An 8,362-nucleotide genomic window follows, 5' to 3' on the forward strand; every position below is an offset into this window, starting at 1 on the left:
CCCTTCAGACTAGGGATGCATGCTGGTGGAAAAGTTCAAGTCTGAACCTAATAGCTTAAACAACTTAGTCCAGAACTGCCCTATGAATCGCCTATCCCGGTCACTAACAATGGTCTATGGTACTCCCTAATACTTCATCACAATCTTTAGGAACAAACAAGCTGCCTCTTTGGTTAGGCATTCATTGGTTGCTGGAATGAAAGTCTTGTATTTGGAAAATCTATCCACCACTACCATGATGCTCCCAAACCTTTTTAATTTGGGTAAACTGACTATGAAATCCAGAGTAACGCTCTTCCATGGTCACTCTAGTATGGGCTAAGGCTCTAAGAGACTGGCTGATGGCTTAAGCTCTACCTTGTCTTGTCGACACACAAGGTAAGCCTTCACATGGTCCTCAATATCATCTCTCATAGCAGTAAGTAGTATTGGTGCTTTAACAATGCTAAGGTGCAGCTCACCCTCAGGTGATCGGCCCACTCTGAATCATGGCACTCTTATATAACCTTCTCGAGAAGATTCCCATGCTGTGGTACAAACAACCTACTTCTCTGAGTGTACAACAAGTCATTCTACAACCAAAAATCTCTAGTCTTACCTTGCTTGGCATGCTCAATGAGAATCCTGGCTATAGGATAGTGTAGCAGCCCTTCTATCATGGGCTGCACATTTCTTATTCTAAAATAATGCATCCGTGTAGTACCAAGACTACTCATAGTCAAGGTCAACCTTTCTTGAATCCATTTTCCCATGAACAGCTCGATATTGATCCTTCAAGCTACATAGTCATGAGCTTTTCCTAGCTTGGACCCCATAGGGTCACACCTTGATAGGGAGGAACCCAACTCCCATCAATACATTGGCCCATAATACTCAGGGTAGCTCTGAGCACCCATTTCAACTCGTAGGGCGTAAGGTCCTGAACATTGACCCTTGAATTCTCATAGGGGCACACAACCTTGATTCTCATGATATTATTGTATTCTAACATGGTGAGAACATAACACCATGCCCACCTGCATCATACACAAGCTCTTGTGCCAAGATCCCATTGGTGTCATGTGCCAAGAGCTTAAACCTAGCTACCGTATGGCCTTAAGTGGGAAACTACCATCCATATGCATAAGTAAGCCTCTAACCAGCTCTTTGTGCCATGCTCTTGTACTATAACTCAACCTCTCTAGAGTTTAAGAGAAAACTAGGTAGAGAAATATTAAGGTGAAGTAATATATTTACTTGATGGTTTATGTACACTTGCTCTTGTTGTCACCTCTCTATCTCTCATATTTATACTTGAGCCCCTTTGGTACCTATGGCTTTAATGAGTCTAAGAGTGTGGCCATTAAAGGCCTTCTAGAGAGTTCTATGGTACCTAAGCCCCCAATAAGGTTGGCTAAAGCCTTTCTAGAGACATACTGGTTTCAGGCACCCTACCTAGCCCATGGGTCTAGAAGGGTCTAGGCACTTATGTTGAGTGCCCACACCTAGTAAGTTCCAAAGCCTTCTCTATCTGGGTGCTATTGTACCTTTACCCAATTGCATATCCGACTCTTCTAGAGGGTTTTATGCCTACATACTTGGCCTTGAACTAGGCTTATCTAGAGCTTTCTTATATATAGCTCTCATACCACTCTTTTAGGGCTTTCTAGAAGCTTTCCTTATCTAGGTGCTATAGTGCCAAGCATTGCGCCCACGCTTCGCCCTTTTGGAACCCTTCAATGCTTGTGCACCTAGCCTGCCTTTAAGCCTCTCTCGAGCCTTTTGTGGCCTACCTTCCTAGTCTGTTTCTAGGTAGTTCTAGGCCTTTTTCTACCTAATTACCTAAACCATATTCTGGGGTGTTCTAGAACCTTCTAATGAGTAGTCTTCAAACTTGGCATTATGCAGCTCACATGGAGCATATTGCTACACTTCAACCTTGGCCTTGGCCTACACACTTGGGTAATGTATGTGCCTTTAGGGCCTCAGTTTCGATCCTTCCTGGAGCTTCACCTGCACCATCTCGAACAAGTCCCATCACACGACCCTCTTAGCCTAAGACTCGTGTGTGGTCCATGACATCCTTCCCCACACATTCTAGCAATACCTCTGTTGCTAAAGGGATGCTGATCCTTCCTCACATGCTCACTCTGGATTGATTTCTAACCATTATCCTAATGGTCCTTGGCATGTTTTCTTGATTATCTCTTTATCTTACCTTAATGCTATCATGTATTCTACTGAACTGACTTCTTAGTAAGAGTCAACCACTATGCACTCTGATGAGAAGGGTCTAGCTAATCCCTTCAGTTTGACTGGTGGCTCTCCACAGCCATGCCATTCTTTCCTTCATCAGGACCTTGAGTGGTCCATTCCACTCGACTCAATTGAATAGCACTGAGCCTCTTCACACCAGTGGAATCTCTAAGGTGTTGATTGCTACCATTATCCTTGCCATTAGACTCCTTATAAGACTTCATAATGGCTACAAGTTTCTTTTGTTATGGGCAATCCCTGGGCTTATGTGATCTTAAACACAAGAAGCAGTTAAAGGTAATAGCCTTCTTACCTTTGTCCTTGTCAAGCTCTTAGGCCCTTGCAATGCAATGCTAGGGATTTTCTTCAGCCTCATCCTTTGATGAAGAGTGGTTACTCTTGTCTCCCCCACTTAAGCTACTATCCCTAAGCTTGGGAGACTTGGTGCACTCGTACTTAACCAATGATTCAACAATCACAATTACCTGCCTCAAGTCTTGGACCCCACCTTACTTCAACCTGAGTCTTGCCCATAGCTTTAATTTGTCAAGAAAATAGAACAAAGATTCTTGCTCGCCCATGCTGGGAACTATAAGTGATAGTTCCAGGAACTCCTGACAATAGTCTTGCACTTTTCCTCTTTGAGTGAGTTGGCGAAGCTTCGCCTGAGCTTTTTCTCCCATATATTTTGACTTAAATTATCTTGTTAGTTCCCTTACAAACTAATACCAAGTGGTGATTGTAGTCTCCCATTGTTGCATGCCACCACAATAGGGCCATATTAGTTAAATACAAGGTAGTGGTGCTTACCTTGGTTTCCTCTGTTATTCTAACCACTCAAAAGTAGTACTCTATTCCCATATGAAGTTGTCAACTTCTTTAGTCAAGTGACTTCCATCAAATGGCATTGGCTCGGGCACCTTCACCCTAGGTCCTAAACCCTTATTTGCAACCATGGTAGCTCAAAACAAAGCAAACTGTCACTTGAGTTACTCTAGCTTTTCCCGTAAGGCTACAACCTGAGCTTTTAAAGCTTCATTATGCTGCATGAGCACTTCCTTTGCTTAGGTCAGGGAACCATACATCTCTTTTTTGAGCATCTCTTATGTTGAGTCTAGCTCTTGAATGTGATTCTTGGTGTTTTTAAATCGATCTCTCAAACCATCCATGGCTAACTCGCACTTAGCCACTGAGAGTCCATGGATGACAACAAATCCTTTGAACTAGCCCTTCTCCCTTTCCCATCGGTGGGTGGCCCTTTTGTACATCACTTGTGCATTCCACCTAAAGGTCATAAGCCATTCTTTCACCTAGATAACACTTCCCACAACAAGTCAATAGCACAATTGCAAGTGGTCCGCACAACTAAACCAACACCAACATCGAACGTAACGAAGGATCTGATCCCACTGTGATTGAAACCTACTTTAATACCAACTCTAGTTGAAACTAGCTCTGGTACCAATTGTCACATGTAAGGACCTTAAGCTTAGCTACCATGCAGCCTTAGGTAGGAAACTATTGTCCATATGCTTAAGTAAGCCTTTAACCAACTATTTATACCATACACTAACCAACTGTGCTGTGCTCTTGTGCCAAAACTCAACCTCCTTGGAGTTTAAGAGAAAGCTAGGTAGAAAAAGATTAAGGAAAGAGTAATATATTTACTTGATGGTTTATGTACACTTGCTCTTGTTGTCACCTCTCTATCTTTCTATATCTCTATCAATACAAATGAAGGAGAGGTGCTCCTATTTTTACTTGAGCCTTATTGGTACCTATGGCTTTAATGAGTCCAAGTGTATGCCCATTAAGAGCCTTTTAGAGAGTTCTAGGGTGCTTAGGTCCCAACAATGTTAGCTAAGGCCTTTCTAGAGAAATGTTGGTTTTAGGCACATTGACTAGCCCTTAAGTCTAGAAAGGTCCTATTGTCACACCCTGGGCAAGCACAACAGGCATACTGGCCTAACCCCCAGGGAACAAGGCTTAAGCTCCAAGGATAGTTGTGGGGTTTAGTGCAATAAGCATGGGATAAGTGTCCAGACTACTGTACAACATATAAGCCTACCCACACAGCTAGGACCAAGCTAACAACATGCCCGTACCACACCTAAGTGGACCTAGGGGAGCCTAGTTGATCTAGAATCTTTCAGAGGCATCTAGGATCAATAGTTGATCTAGAATCTTTCAGTAGGAGGATCTAGTTGATCCTAAAAATAAAGAGGAGACTCACGTAATCTATGTAATAATGTGTGAACCCTAATTTTTAGGAAATCTTGTAAATCCCTTTATTTTAGGAGATAGCCATATGTAGAGTTAGGGGCCTCAATTATAAATAAAGGGTTACCCACCCTCAGTTGCATATCATTACATCATCAGACACACTATTCTTCAATAATACACTGCATATTCTAACATTCTCTGTGTTCTATATAACTTACGAATTCTGCCTTTTCAGTTGTTTGTTTTCCTGCACGCTTGGTTTTTAGGGTAACTTAGACCTAAGGAACACATCCCTAGTTTAAGGCTGCACGGATTCTAAGTCAGAGGTTAGAGCCCATGAAGTTGGTATCAAAGTAGGTTTGGTGTAGGTTCTTTTCGATGGTGTTAAGATCACACTCAAGGCATCCATAGAAATGGCATCCCAGAGTGATGTTGCTAGGCAACAACCAGAGGCCCATGAGCAAGGTCACAAAAGAGGCTAGAAAGCTAGTTCAAGGGACATTTAGTTTACCCTAGAGGGGTATGTGGCCAAGGTGAAAAAGACCATGGGAAATGTTAAGGAAAAGCTTGATGAGGTAAATGCCCACTTTAAAGCAATAGATTCCATAGAGGAAGAATGCAAAAGAGAGTTGCAAGCTGCTTTGAATGAGGGCATTGACATGATCACCCAACGTAATAAGCCTTGGAGGCCCAAGTGGAGACCATGCACAAGAAGATGGAAAAGCTTCAAAAGGAGCTTGCTACTTGCAAGACTGCCATTGGGAATGGCTTATTCACTAGAATGTCTAAGATCGGTGTGGAGATTCCCAAGCCCAAGGAGTCTAAGGGGACTAGGGTGACCAAGGAAGTAGATAACTATCTATAGGGGATGGAGCAGTACTTCCAAGCCATAGGCATATAAGATGATGCTACTAAGGTAAGGCACCATTTTAATGTATCTTACTGATGTTGCCTTATTGGTACAGGCAGTTGCCTCAAACATCATTGACACATCCTTGGCCTTGGTGTGGGCATAAACTTAACCACCATCAACACAAACTGGCCTTTGGTACATGTGTCACGGGCTCTAACCTTTAACTTAAAATCTGTGCGGCCTTAAACTAGGTATGTGTTCCTTAGGTTTAAGTTAACCTACAAACCAAGCATGAGGGCAAACAAATAACTGGAAGGGCAGAATATGCAAGTTAGAAAGAACATAGAGAATGCTAGAATATGTAGTGTATTATTAAAGAACAGTGTGGTTAATGATGTACAACTGAGGGTGGGGTGACCTTCTATTTATAGTTGAGGTCCTTAGCTCTACTTATGGTTATCTTCTAAAATAATGGGATTTACAAGATTCCTAAAAATTAGGGATTTCACATTATTACACAGCTATGCAGTCGATTTTCAAGGTCAACTAGATCCTCTTACTAAATGCTACCAATCCTGGATGCTTTTGGAAGATTCTGGATCAGCCAGGCTCCCTTGAGTCCTCCTAGATGTAGTACAAGCATGTTACAAGCCTGGTTCTAGCTATGCAGTCATGCTTACATTCTATACGGGTGGTCTAGACTTATCTTAATAAAAATGATAAATTAATAAATGAATAATAATAATAATAATAAAACAAAAAAGCTTTTTAAAAAGTAAATGAATGGTAGGAAGGAAAGGAATGACAATACCAAAGTTGGGCAGATTTAAATTTTTGGGCTTGATCTTTATTTCTCCAACCGGACATATCTAAGTTGTCGAATTAAAGTAAAGGACTGGGAAGACAAATATCCAAGCTTTGCAGCGGCGGGTAAAGTGGAACAAACCTGTTCCTTCCTCTTCTATGTTTTAATGATTTTGTAGTACCTCCCACAAACAAAACGTCTGGTTTCAAAGAATGTTAGTTTTTCTAAAAATAAACCCCGTTTTTTCTTTCCCTTTTTCCCCTTTAGTCAGACGGTACTTCCCCCAAGTTATTTTATCCGCAGGGCTACGGTTGGTGATATTTAATATTATAAATTATTTTTTGTTATCTATGATATAATTTTAATAATATGAATATTCCCTAAATCATATAAGAGAAAGCTTAATAAAAAACTCAAAAGCAAGACTATGTACAAAGCAATGGCATAATCTTGAAGTGACAGAGTCAAAGGAGCATTACCTGAAAGAGTCAAAGATTATCCAATTTGACGACGCCCAAGCTTGAACAATATCCTACATCAAGGCAATAAAAGGAGCAAAAGTAGTTAGACAAGACATAAAGAAGAGACAACGGCTGGCTCAACCCTGTATGATTGATGTAGGGAGGAGAGAAGCAAACCTCTATTTGTCCCTCTTGCTACGGCATCTTTGTTTGCTGGTCAAATCATGTTATTCATGGAATATGCGATACGTGAGTGTGATTTATCACCCTAAACCCCAAAAAGCAGGTAGATATATTATTAAAAAAAATGGGGAAATAGAAGACACGTAATAAACGAAATTGTGAGAGAGAGAAAATACATTGCATTACCTCTTTGAAACTTTTCTCGGGTGATTGCAGAAAAATGTAGAGAAAAGGGTTGAAATGAACTAAAAGACAGAGTCCAATGTTGGCAAAGCAGAAGTCCCTATTCGTCTCAAGTCATGTCAGGTCATGTCAGACACCTCGTGGAACCCAACTTTACATGAACGGACCACCGATTACTGCAAAATAATGAAATGGATGAATGAGGCAGTATCTGTTCGCAAGAGAAAGCGGGTAAAATAGAGCAAAACCTGTTGCAAATAGAGGGATTGTGTGCGTCGCCAAAAATCGAAGATGTAAAACCTGTTTTGTTTCCTGCCGATTCAAAAACCCTGATAAAATGGGGAGGGCGGGTATCTGAAGTGGTGTAGGCGGGACCATCCAGATTGACTCGGCAAAATAAACTTTTTCCCAAACACGGATACGGTGCGTTTTGACGAAAAATGTTGGTTCCGCTTACATTCGGTAATTACGGTCTATCAATTATTAATACGGTGCGTTTAAGTAAAATTAGGGTGCGTTTAAGTGGTAATGAATCCTTCCGAACTTCAAATGGCCATAACTTTGCGCTCGGTGGTCGGATCGGGACGAATTTTTTTTTGATTCCACATAACTTTTCGAGATCTACGCGATGGCAAACTGCCAAAGGCGGTTTGGCCACAAATTTTCTCAAAAAACCCTTGTTTTCAGCTTGAAATCTAATTTTTTTATTTTTTTAGTGAATTTTAAAATATTAAATTGGCTCGTTAGCCTTCTTTTTTGAAATGAAAATTGAATTGGATTGTATGAAACCATAGCATGATTTATGTGGATTTAATTGTGCCATCAAAGAGTCCAAAATTTTTGTTCCTTGTATAACACTTATTATAGCTAATATAAAAATTAGTTTGACATTAGTAATTTAAATTTAAAATGGTTGTGTTGGATAATGTCTTGTTGCATGGGTTTTAAGGCTTGGGTTCGATTCTTTTCAATAGCATTCAAAACTTTTATTCTTTTAGTAGCCATGTTTCTTCCACGTGATTCTTTTCAATAGCGATTCAAAATTTTTAATTTTTTAGTAGCCATGTTTCTTCCACGTGATTCTTTTCAATAGCGATTCAAATTTTTTTTTTAATAGCCATGTTTCTTCCACGTAATTCATGAGTCATGTACTTTCTTTCAAATAACTCTTTTAAATGTCAAAGTTTCTTCTACAAAATTCATACATACACATGTTGCACACTACATAACTTATGAACCATTGACTACAACTTTGTTTGACATAAATTCCTTCTATTGTGCTTAAATTACTATGAAGCTAAAGCAATTAGTGGGGAATTCCTTTCAATTTGTTATTGACATATTTACAGATGAGTTGATTTTAATCTATCAATTGTCGATATTTGATTTAGATACTTGATTATGCGGTAACTAAATTGA

This window comes from Durio zibethinus, chromosome 23 (assembly GCF_047325235.1).
Source record: "Durio zibethinus cultivar Kanyao isolate XHJ-2024 chromosome 23, ASM4732523v1, whole genome shotgun sequence".
Lineage (NCBI taxonomy): Eukaryota > Viridiplantae > Streptophyta > Magnoliopsida > Malvales > Malvaceae > Durio > Durio zibethinus.